Here is an 18511-nt window from a genome sequence, read left to right as displayed (position 1 = left end):
GAGGCTAGGGAGGGACCCAGAGGGGGAGGCCTGTGATGGACCAAGGCTGGTCTTTTGAACAGATGATGGACAGCGTGTGCCGTATGAGGCTTTGCCTCAACAAGGGGAAGGTGCAGCACCTGTGCCATGGCCTCACGGTCTTGGTACCACGTGGAGGAGGAGGATACCCACTCCCGGTGGCCGGCAAGGTCACCGCACTGCTGAACTTCCAAGTCTCAGGATAAATCCAGGGCTGGAATGGGATTTGTGCGTCATCTCAGAAGCAACCGTCCACAAGTGCATCCATGAAGACACACATGCCCTGTATGCCTGGGCAGAAAACTATTGGTGGGGTACTTCGGGCATGCCCGCCCAGCGATCGGAGATTCCCGCCCACCGTGCCCCCACCCTGCACCACATGCCGACACCTATACCAGCCACCATGGTCAGGTGCCATGGCCACTGAAGCCACTACCTACCCACCCCCTGTGCTGCATGCGACGGACTGTCTAACAATGTGCATTTTCTGTCCCCCCACCAAGAGAAGACCGCACACAATTGCCGAGAGAGGGAGAAGACTGGAGAGGGACTGCCGGACCTGCTGCCTGTACCACGGCGGAACAAAAGACCCTGGATGTGGTCGGCGGGCCTGAAGAAAGGACAGCCGCTGGGTTGGGAGTTGGCACCGGGCGAGGAAATGAGACCCTACTGAGTTGCGGCTCCCCATGGCACGTGTGTCACCCACCCCACCACCACCCCCACACCCACCACCACCCCACCACCAACCCTACGCCCACCACCACACCACCACCCCTGCAAATCCACTCCACCACCAGCCCCCCCCCATCCCCACACACCTTCCCTCTCCCCAAGTGCCTCCGCCCACCCCCACCCCCACCGGCCTGCAATGCAATCATACGTTTTGTCTTGTGTCTTGCAGGAGCTGGTGATAGTGCAGGCCCTTCTGGTGTCCCCCGCCCCCGGCCACAACCACAAGCAGGATCACAAGTGGCGAGCAGCGATGATGAAGTGAGGAGACGGACACGGAGGGGAGCCCTCAACGCTGCCGTCACACCCTCCACCATTCCAGGGACACTCACCTCGGTTGGGCACTTTAGTGAAGAGGTTCCTGGGGCACTATCAGGTGCTCACCACACATCTGACCAGGTACAGCAGGTGGAGGTAGGAATCCACAAGGGAGCGGACGGTCTAATGCACTAGCTGCCATCCAGACCAGGTTTTGGGCTTCTGGAAAGAAAGTTCCTATCCATAGTGGAGATGCAGTCACAGAGGCAGGGACTACATGAGGGGTTGTGGGCAAGCATCCAGCACCTGCAGGTGTAGTTGCAGTAGTTCAATCGCGTGCAGGAGCCCTGAAGTGGTGATGACCATGCGTCCCACCCAGGCTAACATCGCACGGGTGGCGTCAACAATGGAGGCATTGGGGGTGAAGGTTTCGGCCATGGGTCCAAGGCTTGGGGTAAACTGTGTGGGCGGTGGCCGAGGCCCAGGACAGGACTGCCCTCTCACAGGCAGCCATGTACCAGAGCCATCTGGACATTACAGTTGTGCTTCTGAGTGTGTGCAAGTCACGGTGGACCATGGCTGAGAGCATAAGCGGCATTGCCCAGCGCGCAGAACGGGTAAACACCACGTCTCGTGGGACACCGGAGCAGTGGCTGGGCCCATCCTAGCTAAATTTGCACCAGAAGATGGCGGCCAGAAATTACCCAGGCGGGAATCACATCAGGCCACCTCCACGTCTGATGTACCACCTGGGGATCCACCTAGGCGTTGCTGTTAGGCCCGTAAGGCCAGAAAGATAGACACGAGTTATGATGGCACGGGTGCAGCACATAGGATAGCGATAGAGGCTAGGGCACAATCCTTTATATATACGTTTACAATAAACATCTGTACACACATTACAACCTGCCTCGGTGCTCTGTCAGAGGGGTGTGAGGGATGGGTTGGTCTGGGCTGGCAACAGAGGGGGCACAGGGGGTGGAGTTGCGGGGGGGGGGGGGGCAGACATTGTGGGGGATTGGCTCTGGGACTGCAGTTCGTCCAGCACTCGCAGTTCCATTGACACCCCCCCCCCCCCCCGCCCCCCCACGCCACGGTTCCCACCTGTACCACCCCAGGAATTCGATGGGACTGTGTGATAGAATGGTCAGCTCGCATGCAGGGATCACCCAGGTGGACAATGGAAGTGCTACCATGGGCAGGATTCAGGCGTTGTTGAACAATGCGGAGCACCAGAGCTGACTCATCATCCTCCATCCCATGGGCCAGACCCCTTGTTACTGCCAACCCAACTACTGATTTTCAAAAATGAAAACTGGTCGTGATGACCATGATGGTGGCGATGAGGTAAGTATAACCACTGTGTGGTGAGGGACGTGACCCACCACCCTGGCAGTGTCAAACTGGCAGTGCCAACCTGGCAAAGCCATTCTGACAGTGCCAGGGACGCAGTGCCAGGTTGGCAATGCCATAGGTGGGCCCTTTGGCGTGCTCCACAGGGGGCTAGCTCCCCTTATGTGTGGTGGGGGAAGAGGGGAGAGCTCTGATGCCTATGAGCGGGGCTGGAAAGAGGAGAGTCCCAATGTTTTTGAGGTGGAGGGGGGAAGATGGGAGAGCCCTGATGCCTTTAAGTGGGGAGGAAAGCGTCCCGATGAATGTGAGATGGGGAGGGAGGGGTGTGGGGGGGGCGGGGGCGATGTTCACGTTGTGGTATAGAGGTGCCCCGGTGCTTTGGAGGGAGCGATGTTCATGTTGGGAGGGACCTTCTATTTAAGTCAGAGATCTCGGGATACCTGGCTGTTCCAGCATCTTGAAGCCCCATCCTCCAGCTGACGGTGCGTGTTAAGTAATGGGTTAAGATACATTGCAATTAGTTGTCTCATTTATGTTAAGTATCCATTAATTGACACTGATATGTAAAGGGGTTCAGGTGGCCTCTGTCAGGTGATGTATAGTGAGAGTTTTGTGCAAAGCTGTTGGAATGAAATAAATGTGTGTTTGTGAAAAAGGAACAGAACTTTAGACTCTTCATATCACAGCAACTAAAACATCTAACAATTAGTAGCAGAGGATGGTTGCTGCGTAAATGTGAAGGGTTGAAAGATACAACTTTTCCAGATCAAACCAAGGAGTGAGTGAGAAAATAAGAAAAAAAAAGGGATATATGGCTGAACCGAGGATAAAGATGGCTGGATATGACTATCCTCCCTTATTTTCTGAAAGGGAATCGTACGACCAATGGAGAAATGCAGTAGTTATGGGGACTAAGGTAACTGCTTTGGGAAAGAGAAAATAAGGTATGGCATTGGCTCTTTCTGTACCATATGGCAGTAAAATCCGAAACAAAGTGCTTGCTGAGCTGGAATTGGAAGAGTTAGATTCAGAAGAAGGTCTGGAGACTTTATTACATTATATGGATAAGATTTATAAGAAAGATGACTTGTTCAGTGCGTATGAAGCATGGTCGGATTTTGATAAGTTCTGGATAATGGAGGATATCCCCATGGAAGACTATATAATGGAATTTGGCAGACTATATAACAGGCTACAGAAACGCAACCTGGAATTTCCACAGTCTGTGTTGGCCTTTAAATTACTTGACTGTGCTAGAGTGAGCAACATGGATAGGCTCCTGGTTTTGACAGGAGTTCAGTTTACTGATAAGGATACCTTATTCGAACAGATGACAAAAGCTTGACAAAAGTTTCTAAGGAAACATTCGATTCCAATGGCTCTGATGGCCCAAATAGGTCAGCCTGCAAGAAGGCAGAATATTGAAGATACACTACTAACAGGATGGTGAAATCGTACGGCTACGAACAGGGCTCAAGACTATAGAAGGAGTCCGAGACAAGGAAATTATGAAGACAGAAACCCAGTTAGGACCTACAATAGGAAGATGAACCCCAGAAATGCACGGGGCATGATAAATCGAAGTTTTCGATGTGACTCTCAATACCATTATGCTTTCAACTGTCCAACTCATTATTGATAGAGTGTTTGAAGCGACACATGACACGGAAGAGTCAGAAAAGGAAAAAGAAAGTGACCAGAAAGAAGGCATTGTCCTATTGACAAGCAATTTTATGCCGTTAATGAGGGTGTTGGTTGCAGAATCCTTCAACTGTGCTGTTTTGGACAGTGGCTGCACATCTACTGTGTGGAATTGACTGGTTAAAATGTTACCTGGACTCTTTGAATGCTGAAAATCGTAACAAGGTTAGGGAATTTGAAAGTTCCACAAGTTTCAGGTTTGGGGATGATAATACTCTGAAGTCGCTGAAAAGAGTGGTGATCCCTTGCAATATTGCCAGAGTGAATCATTTCATTAGCACGGATGTTGTTTCAAATGAGATACCTTTGCTTCTGAGCAGACCGTCGATGAAGAAAGCACACATGAAACTGGATATGGAACAGGATAAGGCAACAGTTTTTGGAAAGACGGTGCACTTACAATTTACACAGTCGGGACACTATTGTGTTCCATTACTCACAAATAATATTTCAAGTAGAGTGGTTAAGGATGTGTTAATGGCAGTTGAAAATGGGACTTTAGCTGACAAAAAGCTTGTGGTATTAAAACTGCAGAGGCAATTTGCACATCCGTCTCCTCGGAGGCTGCAAAATGTATTAAAGGATGCAGGGGTAAGGGATGACAACTATACTAAACTGATAGAACAGGTTAGTGACCGCTGTGACGTTTGTAGGAAGTACAGAAGGACACCAGCACGACCGATAGTAACCCTACCTTTGGCCAGGGATTTTAACGACATTGTGGCCATGGACCTTAAGATCTGGGATAAAGCAAATAATATATTTATTTTGCATTTTGTAGATTTAGCAAACTGATTTAGTCAATCAACGATTGTTCGAAGTAAAGAAAAGAGAGTAATTCTGGATCAAATAGTGGAAAAATGGATAGGGACAGGAATGGGTCCACTGGCAAAACTCCTTACGGACAATAGGGGAGAATTTGCTAATGATGAGTTTAGGGATATGTGTGAAAACATGAATATCAGAGTTATGAATCCGGCTGCAGAAAGCCCATTTAGTAATGGGGTCTGTGAAATAAATCATGCTGTCGTCGATGACATGCTTCGGAAAATTTTGGCAGATTGACCAAATTGCAGGCTAAATTCAGCTTTAGCATGGGCAGTACATGCAAAGAATTCATTGCAGATGGTTGGGGGTTATAGTCCTTAGCAATTAGTGTTTGGTAGAAATCCTAAAATTCCATCCATTTTGGATGACCAGCCTCCAGCTTGGGAGGGGACTACAATTAGCTCTGGTTTTGCTAAACATTTAAATACATTACATAGCAGTAGAAAAACATTTTTGGAAGCAGAAGTCTCTGCAAGAATTCGCAGAGCTTTGAGACATAACGTACGGCCATCAGATTCCGCTTTTCAGCAAGGAGGCATGGTATACTATAAGAGAGACAATTCTAATGAATGGAAAGACCCAGGGAAGATCATAGGCATAGATGGCAAAGCAATTATTTTGCAACATGGTAATCAAACTGTTAGGGTACATTCATCAAGGATAATGGGTACAGATTACAAATTTTCAAATTTAGACAGAGCAGACAGACATGACGAGGAACCAAAGTCATCTGGTACGCATGTGTCACAGAACTATGAGGATCAATTAACTGATATAGACAGGGTTTCTGTGGAGGAACACAACACTTCTGATGAATTAGAACAGGCCATTTTTCCGAAAGGGCAACTGCCAAAAGTTGGTACAAAAGTGACATACTTGCCTGAAGGGTCTAGTCAATGGAAGGATGCAACTGTTATTAGTAGAGCAGGGAAGGCCACTGGAAAGTATAAACATTGGTTGAATGTACAGCATTCAGGGGAAGGAGTCAAGACAATGGATTGGGAAAACGAAGTTCAAAAATGGAGGGCACAGAAACGCAGTGCCAGTTCAGATAGTACATCGGATAGTGAACAGGTCCGCAGGAAAAGGTCGAGAACTATTGAAAGGACATCCCACAGCAGAAGGGAAAGATCAAGCAGTAGCAGTACAGAACGAGATACCAGGCGGGAAAGGGGACGTCGTTTATCAAGATCTCGGAACATGAGTAAGACTACGAATATTAATAGGAGTAGACGCCCACATGCTCGTGAGATTTTGGTGGCTTCAAATAAATTAGATGAAAAAGTTATCAAAGAAGCTAAACAGCAAGAATTGCATAGTTGGAGTGAATTTGGGGTATACACGGAAGTACCGGATAGGGGACAAAGAGCTCTATCCCACAGATGGATTTGCTCGGAAAAAGTTCTTCCGGATGGAACTTATAAGGCAAAGGCGAGGCTTGTGGCAAGGGGATTTGAAGAAAACTTAGAAGATCAGGATTTAAGGGTAGATTCACCTACAGCAGGAAAGGTTATTTTCAAGATCTTGTTGGCTCTATTAGCCACAAAGGCATTGGAATGCAAATCTATAGATATAAAAGCTGCCTTTTTGCATGGGCATCAGCTCCAGAGAGACATTTTACTCCGTCCTCCTAAAGAAGCAGCTAACACAGAAGGGGTACTCTGGAAGTTGAACAAATGTGTATATGGATTAAATGATGTATCTAGAGTCTGGCATTTTTCGGTAAGGTCAGTTTTGTTAAAGTTAGGCTGTTGCCAGTTGAAAGCAGATCCTACAATGTTTTACTGGCTCTATAAAGGAAATATTTCTGGCATTTTTATGATGCATGTCGATGATTTTTTGTGGGGTGGGACTAGTGATTTCAAAGCTATTGTAATCTTTGGTTTGAGGAAAGAATTCAGGGTTGGAAGTCAGGCTTGTGGTGCATTTAAATATATTGGACTGGAAATTGGACAGACTAAGTTAGGGGCAACTTTACGTCAGCAATCTTATTTGGAAAGCATCAGCCCAATAGCAATTAGTCATGGCCGAGTTTCACAAAAAGACGCAATAGTTTCAAAGATAGAAAAAGAGCAACTGCAAAGTTTAATTGGGCAACTGAACTGGCTAGGTAGACAGACTAGACAGGACGTGAGTTTTGATATCTTAGAGTTGAGTACAAAAATGAATGATCCCAAAGTGGAAGACATAATAAGAGCAAATAAAATGTTGGCCAAACTAAAATGGAATGAAATGAAATGCAGGAGTGTGTTTTGAAGTTCCCGATTTTAGGTGACCTTAGGTACTTGAAACTCATAGTTTATAGTGATGCGTCCCACGCAAATTTATGTGATGGGGTTTCAAGCGCAGGAGGTTTTATAATTTTCCTTTTGGGGAACAATGGTAAATGTTGCCTGCTTGTGTGGGAAACAAAGTAAATAAGGAGAGTGGTAAAAAGCACTTTGGCTGCTGAGACATTAAGCCTTGTAGAGGCGGTGGATATGGCCTTTTATATAAGTATGATATTGACAGAAATTTGGGGATTAGGGGATTTGGGTAATATACCTATTGACTGTCACATTGACAATAAATCCCTGTGGGAAAATGTGCATTCTACAAAAAGTGTCAACGAAAAGAGGTTACGGATAGATATCACAAGTTTGAAGCAGATGTTGGACAGAGGGGAAATATCAAAAATTAAATGGGTCAACAGGAGCTATCAACTGTCAGACGGTTTTACGAAAAGAGGGGCGAGTTCACAGAAACTTTTGGATATTGTTAATGAAGGGCGCTTGTTTCTGTGACTGTTTTTTTTTCTTTCTCGTCCAAACAAAAAAAAGGGGGGGGAAATCATGTGTGTGTTTTTGAGTTTCTTTAAATTTTGTTTTCACCTAATTATTATTTTTCTCCAAGGAAGGGGAGACTGTTAACTAATGGGTTAAGAGACATTGCAATTAGTTGTCTCATTTATGTTAAGTATTCATTAATTGACACTGATATGTAAAGGGGTTCAGGTGGCCTCTGTCAGGTGATGTATAGTGAGAGTTTTGTGCAAAGCTGTTGGAATGAAATAAATGGGTGTTTCTGAAAAAGGAACAGAACTTTAGACTCTTCATATCACAGCAACTAAAACGTCTAACAGTGCGAACCTCGCCTCCCCTTTAAAAATGCACATAGTGTTGTTCAATATGGTGTGAAAACCCAGCTGCGAAGACTGTGAGCTTCACACCAGTTTTCCTGCCTGAGATAACACCTCTGTGCATTTTGGGGAAAATTCCGCCCCGTGTGTCACCCAACTAGCACCCTCCTCCACTGTAAAATGAGTTGTTGTTCGCTTTGAGATTTGGTGCATCTGTCTTCATGAGTGCAAGATGAATAGATTCAACAGCATGTCTCTTTTTTTAGCAATACTCAAATGTGGGATCTAGTTAAAATGGAGCAGGACAATGACAAAATACAAGAATACATGAATAAACTTGCATGCAATTAGCAAATTAATTCTAATTTAGATAAAGCATGGCTGCATATTTTTGTAGGATCGTTGAAGAGACTGAATACTGCTTAAAAATAAGTTTATTTGGGGTGGAGTGGCAAAGAGATACATGGGGACATAAATCACTAAAATAAGTAACGCCGATTAATAAGGCCATTAAAAAAAAGCACTGAGGTTCATATCTGGAGAACTAGAACAAAATAAGCCCGTAACTTTTAAACCTGGAAATAAGCTTAGTAGTGCTGACCCACATATTCTTACAATCTTTGGCCTAGAAGTAGCATAGTGAGGAAAATGTATAACTTCATTAAAAGGTCTATGGAATCTTTAATTATTTTAGGAGAACTTTTCAGATAACCTGGCCTGTAAACAGTACCAACTGAAAAGAAGTAAGGAAGGAAGCAATGTGGCCTGCAGACACTAAGGAGATCTGCAGACACAAAGGGAAGCAACAAGAGGATCTGGAGGGTAAAGGCCCTAATGCACACACAAAGAGAACATGCACAGACAATAGGAGGGATGAAAATAATTTTTTCAGAAGGGAAGAAGCACTCATGACGAGGCCAGTTTTGCTGTTTCACAGAAAACAGGCTCTTGGAATCAATGCTAACTGGCTAAAATGATTTCCAGGCCCCACAATGATGGTGCAATGTGAATCACACCATGGGAGGCCAGAAACCTCATTTAAATATATTATAATATCATTAGTGAGACTCACTCTGGGACAGCCCCACCTCACAGAATATTCATCATTTGCTGGTGCAATTTACAACAGCTGCATTAAAACGAGAAGTTGCGACCACTCCTCTGAAGGTGATATCGGAGGAGAACACTCATGTCGCCATCAAACCCCAGGGTGCCAGTTGCAGAGGGCGCAGCGGAGAAGATATGAGGGACACAGATAAGCTCAACTCTGAGATGGGGTGTTACGGGTGCCTGGTCAGCTCTCAACAGTGGCGAAAAGACTGGACCAGAACCGGGTAAACTTTTATCTTTTAAAAAACATTTAGACAGTTGCATGGGTAAAATGGATATAGAGGGATATGGGCCAAATGCGGGAAATTGGAACTAGCTTCATGGTAAAAACTGGTCGGCATACACATGTTGGGCCGAGGAGCCTGTTTCCATGCTGTAAACCTCTATGACTCTATGACTCCATAACTTTTTTAAGTGTGGAAAGATCGATTTGTTCCAGGAGTGACAATATGGGAAATAGGGTTTGGTTATTTTACAACAAATTTGATTGAATCAAAAGGAAAGAAAACAATACTTAAACCTTTAAACTTCAACTCTAACAATAACATATTACATGTAGTTTCTTAACCTTAACACACTAGTTCCCATTAAACAACACTTTAACAGGACATGCAGCTCTCATGCCACTTACACAGGGATACAAGGGCACTTCTTGCATTTCCTGGAAAACATCTTGTACCTGATGCACCGGATCAGTCGGCGTACACCTCGCAGGAGAACGTTGTCTGTGGCAGGAACACTGTGGCGGTTGATCATCAGGAGGCGACTGAACTGTTGAATCGGCATCCGAGACTTCAGACGTCTGCATCTCCTTTTCTGAATCTGAAGATACAACATCGGGCACATTGGCATCGACATAGACTGGAGGCGTCACAGCGGTCTGGTTCAGCAGTGGAGTTGGAGGATCAGTGGGTATTTGTGGAGACTCCGCATAGAATGTGACCCAAGCCGGAAATCGAACCTGGGACCCTAGAGCTGTGAAGCAACTGTGCTAACCACTATACTACCATGCTGCATTATGCTACATGGTTAATGGGCAGACACCTGCATTGTGCACATCATGTGGTCACAAATGAGTTGGAAATTGACGGAGAAAAATCCTTTGTGGTTCATGATTGGCACCACATGATGCCATGGAGACAGCAGGGCAACAATGGTGCGGTCGATCACATCCTCCACCTGGGGAATGCCTGCTAAGCAGGCAAAGTCCATGGGCCTGGAATCCAGGCTCGTCTGGTCCTTGTCCAAGTATATATACATGCGGGCCCTCAAATAAAGTACATCTGTTACGTGCCTCATACATTTGTGTGCAGCTGACTGGAAATGTCGCACAGATCACCAATGCTGCCTGAAATAAGCCACCTGCATAAAGGTTTAGAGCAACGGTACCTTTCAAGGCCATGGGCAGTGTGTGTTGTCCCATTCCACATGGTTCCAGCTCTTGCAGATCAAGGAAAAGGTGATCCCCCCAGGAGTGACGGAGTCTTCTCCGGCATTGAAGCTCAAACATCTGCAGTAAGGTGTCTGATATCGAAAGACACTTTGCTGGTAGTGTCTCCTACTAGGCTCCAACATATCATGTAACAGCCCTGGGCCAGGCCTCCCCCTTCACTGGTCCTGACCATGTGCAGTGGCACATCAATGTCTGTGCTGCTGCCCGATCGTGATGAGTAGATAAGTCAACCCAACTGGCTCCATGATTCTCCAGAATCATAAACTAATAAGAAGAGAACAGCAAAGTGAGCAATGAGCATTCCAAACAGAACCGCGACCCTCAGCCCTACCCGCCTCTGGGACATCCACTCCGTGGGTTGAGATTTGTCTCACCTTCCCATAACTTTCCCAGGCCATAATATGTGCAAAGAAAGTTTATAACTTCATTAAAAGGTCTATGGAATCTTTAATTATTTTAAGAGACCTTTTCAAATAACCTGGCCTGCAGACATAAGGAGATCTGCAGACACAAAGGGAAGCTTTTATTTTAATGTTATTCTAATATGTGGGGGGGCTGTTGTGTTATTCTGTGAAGCAGGCTTCTATTTGTGCGTGTGTCTAAAGTCAATTTAATTGCACTGAAGACAATTGGGCTGCCAGGTGTAGGACATCAAATGGGATGTAGGTGTGAAAGGTGTTCACGTGAAGTAAATATTGCCCAGTTGAAGTTTCTAGAAGTAAATCACCATGGGTAGAAATTTACATTTGGAGATAAGCGAGGATTTTGAGCTTTAGCTGTTAAATTTCAAAGGGGCGTTTTCAGGGTTTACAGCTTGGAAAATATCATAAATAAATAAGGTGAGATCATTAACTTTTATTTGAGCCAAAAGTGAAGGCAATGGGGAAAAGATTAAAGATTTTATATTCTGGGAAGTGAAGTTTCAAAGAAGGCCTGAGGAAATAGAATCAAGATGAAAGAGTAAAAATACTTCAGGAGAGGTCGGGAACTGTGTTTGAGAGTTGCCATGTGAGACCTCCTGATGTACTGCTCTGTCCGGGAAAAGAGCTGCGAAGAGACAAAGTGAAACCAGCCACTCATTTACGCCAGAAAAGCCGTGCGGCTACAAAAAGGCACTCTAGTGTTTTGAAATTACTTGAATTTCTGGAACAGGTTGGGAGAGTTAGAAGCCTTGTAATATACCTTACCTACTGCAATAGTGTGTGCGCGGTGTGGTCATTTTACTGGGTTTTTCCAGTTAAAAATTGAAGGGATTTTTGCCTGAAGTGTGTTTATTTGTGAGTCTAAGTAAGAGGTCTTTGTGGTAGAATGTTCTGTGAGACAAATTTTAACTGTGTAATTGTAACTTTGTGTGTTTAAGTTTTCTTTTCTTTTGTTAATAAATATTTTAATTTTGTGTTTGAATTCCCAAAAGTGTTTCTCGAATTTGTGGTTTCTGAATTCAGTCAGAGTTATCTTCTCATTATCAAAATACAAAATTAAATTAATTGTGATACGCAGGCTAAGTTTTCCTTTGGGATTTGGTTTATGCAGCAATTACCATCTACTGGATCATAACATGTGTTATTTGGCTGCAATACTCCATTCCCTAAGTGTTTTAAAAAGAACACTTTTGAACTCAATAAAAGTTCATTTTGGGAAAATCCTTCTGTTACCCTGTGTGCCAACTTTAATTACGCAATTTCAGTGTAACATGTGAATCAAACAACTGTGCAGCAACATTAGTTGCTGTTTAGCCAGGAGTTCATGGAAAAACTTTAATTAAAAATGAAGCCATTAAGTTCAATTTAGCCCTTTTGAGTTAAGTTCACTGAACTCAATTGCAGGATGTTGTGTTTCAGAATCAGACCTGCTAGTTTATGAAGTAATGCGTACAGCATTATTTCCAGACAATGGAAGTTGAAAAGGTTTTCCCAGAAGAACAAGTAGAAGAACCGGGCATCAGATGCAGAATTATGCTATCCCATTCACAAGTGTTTGGCTGATTTGACCGAAGCCGATCAATTATATAATTGGACATTCTGGAGCTCACCTTGGCCGCACATTGTTAATGAAAGTTGCCATAGCCCCTGAGGGCCACAGGCTGCTGTCCCTTTTTGAGAGAGAGCTGTCTGGTGGTAATTCAACCTGAGGTCATCATTCCTCAAGCTCAGGGCAAGGTTGACTTTGTGGATAACCTCAGCCGGTAGGGGAACTGAACCTACGCTGTTGGCATCATTCCGCATTATGAATCACTGTCAAGGCAACTGAACCAATGGGCATTGTTAAGACAGCAAGAAAAAGTGCGCAGCGATTTGGCATCTTTCACAGCTAAGGCTCTTACAGAAGGAACTGATGTTTCTGAATTTTACAGAACACTGAGCATTGATCTTAATTTGGAACAAGCTAAAATGGGCTGTGCGGCTATTTAGAACAAACTGCCGCAAATACAAATTTTTGGCTTAAATTTTATATATTTTAAGAAGCTGTGGTTTTAAAGAGCTAAACATCTTATGGGGCAAAGGAATAGGAATGGAACCAATTGTCCATTCCAGCTTTCAGAGCATCAACAGCATTTTCGAACTATTTCCATCCAACAGTTTATCCCCTGATCAGTACATGGATCTTGATATTGACTCCCGACACTTCCAACCACTTTTGTCTTTGTGTATTTTAAAGAGTAAATCTTTTTAATCAATTAATGACTAGGAGTCAATGCCTGGGTTGAGCAATAACCGATCATGTCATGAGCACTGAAGCATTACAAATGAAGACCGTGATTTTAATGGCCGCGTTGAGCTTAAGAGAGGTGGACTTGAGACCAGGAAGAGATCAGCCATGATCTGATTGAATGCCGGAGCAGGCTCGAAGGAGTGAATTGTCTACTTCTGCTCCTCATTGCTAAATTAAGCAAGTGCAATAAGACCATTAGACTGCGGGAGAGGCCAAAATCGGGAACCGCGCCGGACGCCGCTCTGTTTGCGATCTAACCGGCCCACTCCCGTTGGCGAAATCAGGATCGCGCCGTAGCATGTCGAGAAACCAATAATCACCACTTAAGCCCAATCTCTATACAATTAACGGGAGATACCCCCTATCTGACGGCCTCTTGTGATCTAACAGACTCCCCAGCAAGTGGTCACACGGGCGTCAATTCGTGCATATGTTTTAAAATGTGAAGCTGGCGAAAGGGCTGCTGTGGGGACCCGAGGAGGTGAGTAGCTACCTTCGCTCCTGGGCATTGAGACCGGGGCACTGGGATTTCTGCACCGTGCTCGGATGGGGACCCCCCGAGGGGCCAGCCTTGGTCAGGGTGGGCCTCCATGAGGGAAGGGGGTTGCGAAGCATCGGGAGGTGGTCACCCATGGCCTCAGCTTGGGGGGGGGGGGGGGGGGAGGATATGGGCATCTCAGTGCCTGTAGGTCTGCCATGCTACCCTGTGGATCATGTGTTCCAGTTCCTGGGGCAACCCCAGCCACTGCCTGCCTGCCCTACCAACCTCTCAGAATTCCCACTGACATTAGAATTTTCCAGCCACATGGCTAAAGGCTATTGCTAATTGGGAATTGGCAATCATAGATAAGTGAGCACCCCAGAGTGGGAGAAGGGGGTGGGGAGCATTATGGGGGTGGGGAATATGGGGTGGTGTGGGTGTGGGGGGTGGGTATGGGGTGGGGCAGCATGGGCAGCACTGTTGGACAAGGGTGGGCCAGAGCACAGAACTGTGCTGAGCCGAAGTGGCGCCAGGCACATTCTCGGGATGGGGGTCGAGGGTCCGGTGCCAACCCACCGGTGTGGCCCGGTGGAGGTTATTAATCTTATTGATGTGTTGGGTGCTCTGGATCCGTGGAACACATACAGGCCACCAACACTTAAAATAGTGCAACACTATTTTATTAAGTTAGAAACTGTTGAACATACTTTCACTGTGGGTTAACACAATGTTAGATTAAACTAAAGACCTATGCCTGTCCTAACCAGTCTCTGCACTCAGCACATGGTGAAGATCTATGCTGTAAGCTCTGTCCTTCTAGGAGGCTGCATCCCGAATGAGCGGGAACTCTGATGCCCCCAGTCTTTATAGTGAGTGTGCTCGAACTGGTGATTGGCTGCGTGTTGTGTGTGTTGATTGGTCCCGCTGTGTGTCCATCAGTGTGTGTGTATCTGCACACACATAATATACTGGTGTATCTTATGACATCCCCCCTTTTATAAAAGAATGTATGTGTGTGGCAATAAATAATGTATGATGAGAATGTTCCTAACTACGTGTGGGGTGCAAAGACATATTTACAGGACTACGTACATGAGAACTAAGCTATTTACATGGGAAGGTGTCTGGTGCAGAGAAGCAGTATGCAACAAGAATAACGAGATCAACACTAAATACAAGCCAGGTAAACGATCAAACAAAGCAACGAAACAATTCAGAGAGTTTATAAGTCCGCAAAGTTCATAAACTAAGTCTCTGAGGTGGGCAACGAATTCTGGTTGACCGCCTCAAGGGTGAGTCGAGAGCCGCTAGTTCAGGTGCGGGCAGGACTGCGTCAGAGTCAGGGGGATGCAGAGTGACAGGGAGCTCTGCATAGTCCGTGGCAGGGTCAGCAGGAGGGTGAGGCGACAGTGGAGGATCATGTGGCGAGCGTGGAACGAGACGAAGGGCGCGTCGATTGCGGCGCAGAATAGAGCCATCTGGTAGACAAACAAGGAACGAGCAGGGGGCCACCTGCCGAAGGACAACAGCGGTTGCAGACCAACCACCATCCGGAAGATGGACGTGGACGTTGTCATCTGAAGCCAGAGCAGGGAGATCAGCTGCACGGGAGTCATGAGTCGCCTTGTGCTGTGCACGAGACAGCTGCATCCGGCGAAGGACCGGAACATGGTCGAGGTCTGGGACATGGATGGACGGCACCATCGTCCTCAGGGTACGACCCATGAGTGACTGGGCTGGTGACAGGCCAGTAGACAGTGGGGCCGAGCAATCGGCCAGCAAGGCAAGGTAGAAATCCGACCCAGCATCGGCAGCCTTGCATAGGAGCCATTTGACTATATGTACTCCCTTCTCCGCTTTGCCGTTGGATTGGGGGTACAGGGGACTGGATGTCACATGGGCAAAATTGTACCACCTGGCAAAGTTGGACCATTCCTGGCTGGCGAAGCAGGGGCCATTGTCCGACACAACCATGAGCAGGATGCCGTGTCGAGCAAAGGTTTCTTTGCATGCACGAATGACTGCAGACGATGTGATATCGTGCAACCGTATCACCTCCGGGTAATTCGAAAAGTAGTCCACGATCAGGACATGGTCTCTACCCAGTGCGTGGAACAGGTCGATGCCCACCTTAGTCCATGGTGAAGTGACCAACTCATGGGGCTGCAGGGTCTCACGTGGTTGAGCCGGCTGGAAGCGCTGACAAGTGGGGCAGTTGAGCACTGTGTTGGCTATGTCCTCATTAATGCCGGGCCAGTACACTGCCTCTCGGGCCCATCGGCGGCACCTTTACATGCCAAGGTGGCCCTCGTGTAGTTGTTCCAGGACAAGCTGGCGCATGCTATGCGGGATGACAATGCGGTCCAGTTTTAGAAGAACCCCGTCTACTACCACCAGATCAGCTCTGACATTATAGAACTGAGGGCATTGGCCCTTGAGCCACCCGTCCGTTAGGGGCATGACTCGCTGTAGCAAGGAGTCAGCCACTGTCTCGCGGCGAATTTGGATGAGGCGTTCATCCGTGGCAGGTAGATTGGAGGCCGCAAATGCCACATGGGTGTCAACCTGGCAGACAAATCCCGCTGGGTAACATGGAGTGTTTACTGCCCTGGAGAGAGCGTCAGCAATGATGAGGTCTTTGCCTGGGGTGTGTACCAGCTGGAAGTCATATCGCTGGAGTTTGAGAAGAATACGCTGGAGGCGAGGCGTCATGTCGTTCAAGTCATTCTGTATTATATTGACCAGCGGACGATGGTCGGTCTCGACAGTGAATTGAGGAAGTCCGTAGACATAATCGGGAAACTTAACCACACCAGCCAGAAGGCCCAGGCACTCCTATCTGCGCATAGCGCTGCTCCTTGGGGGTCATCGCACGTGACGCATATGCAATGGGGGCCCATGATAAGACCTCATTACGTTGAAGGAGCACTGCCCCAATGCCGGATTGACTGGCATCGTTCAAAATTTTGGTCTCCTTTGCTGGATCAAAGAAAGCTAAGACCGGGACCGTGGCCAGGTTTGTTTTGAGTTCCCTCCATTCGCGCTCGTGGGAAGGGAGCCATTCGAAGTCTGTCGTCTTCCTGACCAGGTTCCTGAGAGCCGTGGTATGAGAGGCGAGGTTAGGGATAAATTTCCCTAAAACATTGACCATGCCCAGAAATCGGAGGACCGCCTTCTTGTCCTCTGGCATTTTCATAGCTGTGATGGCAGCTACCTTGTCTGCATTCGGCTGCACACCCAATTGGGAGATGTGGTCCCCGAGGAACTTGAGTTCCGTCTGACCAAAAGAGCAGTTAGCCCTGTTGAGGCAGAGGCCATGCTCATGTATATTTCTGAATACATGTTGGAGGCGACTAACATGCTCCTGCGGGGTGGTGGACCAAATGATTATGTCATCGACATAGACGCGAACACCTTCAATACCTTCCATCATTTGTTCCATAATCCTATGGAACACTTCTGATGCAGATATGATCCCAAACGGCATCCTGTTGTAACATTATCTGCCAAAGCGGGTATTAAATGTGCAAAGTGTCATGCTGGATTTATCGAGCTGGATTTGCCAGAATCCTTTTGAGGCGTCGAGTTTGGTGAAGAGATTGGCGCGAGCCATCTCACATGTGAGCTCTTCGCGCTTAGGAATTGGATAATGCTCCCTCATGATATTGTGATTTAGATCTGTGGGATTAATGCAAATTCTCAATTCGCTGGAAGGCTTTTTTACACATACCATGGAACTGACCCAGTCAGTTGGTTCCGTGACTTTGGAAATCACTCCTTGGTTCTGGAGGTCCTGCAGCTGCTGCTTGAGGCGGTCTTTAAGGGGTGCTGGGACCCTGCGAGGTGCGTGCACCACAGGTGTGCCATTTGGTTTTAATAAAATCTTGTAGGTGTGCGGGAGCATGCCCATGCCCTCGAAGACGTTGTGGTACTGGTTGATAATGGCATTGAGCTGCGCCCTGAAGTTGGTGTCCTGAAAGGCAGATGCGTCAGCAGGAGAGAGAGAGTGAACTCTCTGAACTAGATTCAGCAGCTTGCATGCCTGCGCAGCAAGCAGGGAGGCTTTCGAGGAGCCCGTGATTTCAAAGGGAAGGATGGCTTTGCGTGACTTGTGCGTCACTTCAAGTTGGCACGAGCCGCTGGCAGTAATTGCATTGCCATTGTAATCTAATAGCTGGCAGGCTGATGGAAGCATAGCTGGTTTGACACAAAGGCTTTGGAGGTCAGACCACGCAATGAGATTGGCAGAGGCACCAGTGTCCAGGCGGAATCGTATTTGGGACCGGTTGACCGTCAGGATGGCACACCACTCATCGTCTGGATCGATGCTGTATACCGATAGAGGCTGGATTCTTTGCTTCAGGGACACCCTGTTTTTTGTAACGATACCGACTCGAAAAGATGCCTTCGGGTCCTCAATGTCGCATAGTAGGTCTGCATCAGACTCGGTGACCGTGGGTTGAATGGCCCGGACATTCCTGCGAGGCTGGCTGGAGCGATATGATCTGCATAAAGCAGCATAGTGGCCAAGTTTGCCACATCGCAGGCATCGTCGGGATTTGGCAGGGCATTGCCGCTTTAAGTGGGCGGAGCCACAGCTGCCGCACGTTGTAGCGTCAGAACGTTCGCTGTGCCACCGTGCATGTGCGGTGCAGTTGTACGTGGTGTGCACCTGCGCAGTACGTTCGTCGATGTCGCCGTCCCCTCGTTTGGTGCACACAAGCGCGGAGTCCGCAAAAGTGCGCGAAAT

This window comes from Scyliorhinus torazame, chromosome 11, assembly GCF_047496885.1.
Source record: "Scyliorhinus torazame isolate Kashiwa2021f chromosome 11, sScyTor2.1, whole genome shotgun sequence".
NCBI classification, from domain to species: Eukaryota; Metazoa; Chordata; class Chondrichthyes; order Carcharhiniformes; family Scyliorhinidae; genus Scyliorhinus; species Scyliorhinus torazame.
This window is presented reverse-complemented; position numbering follows the sequence as displayed.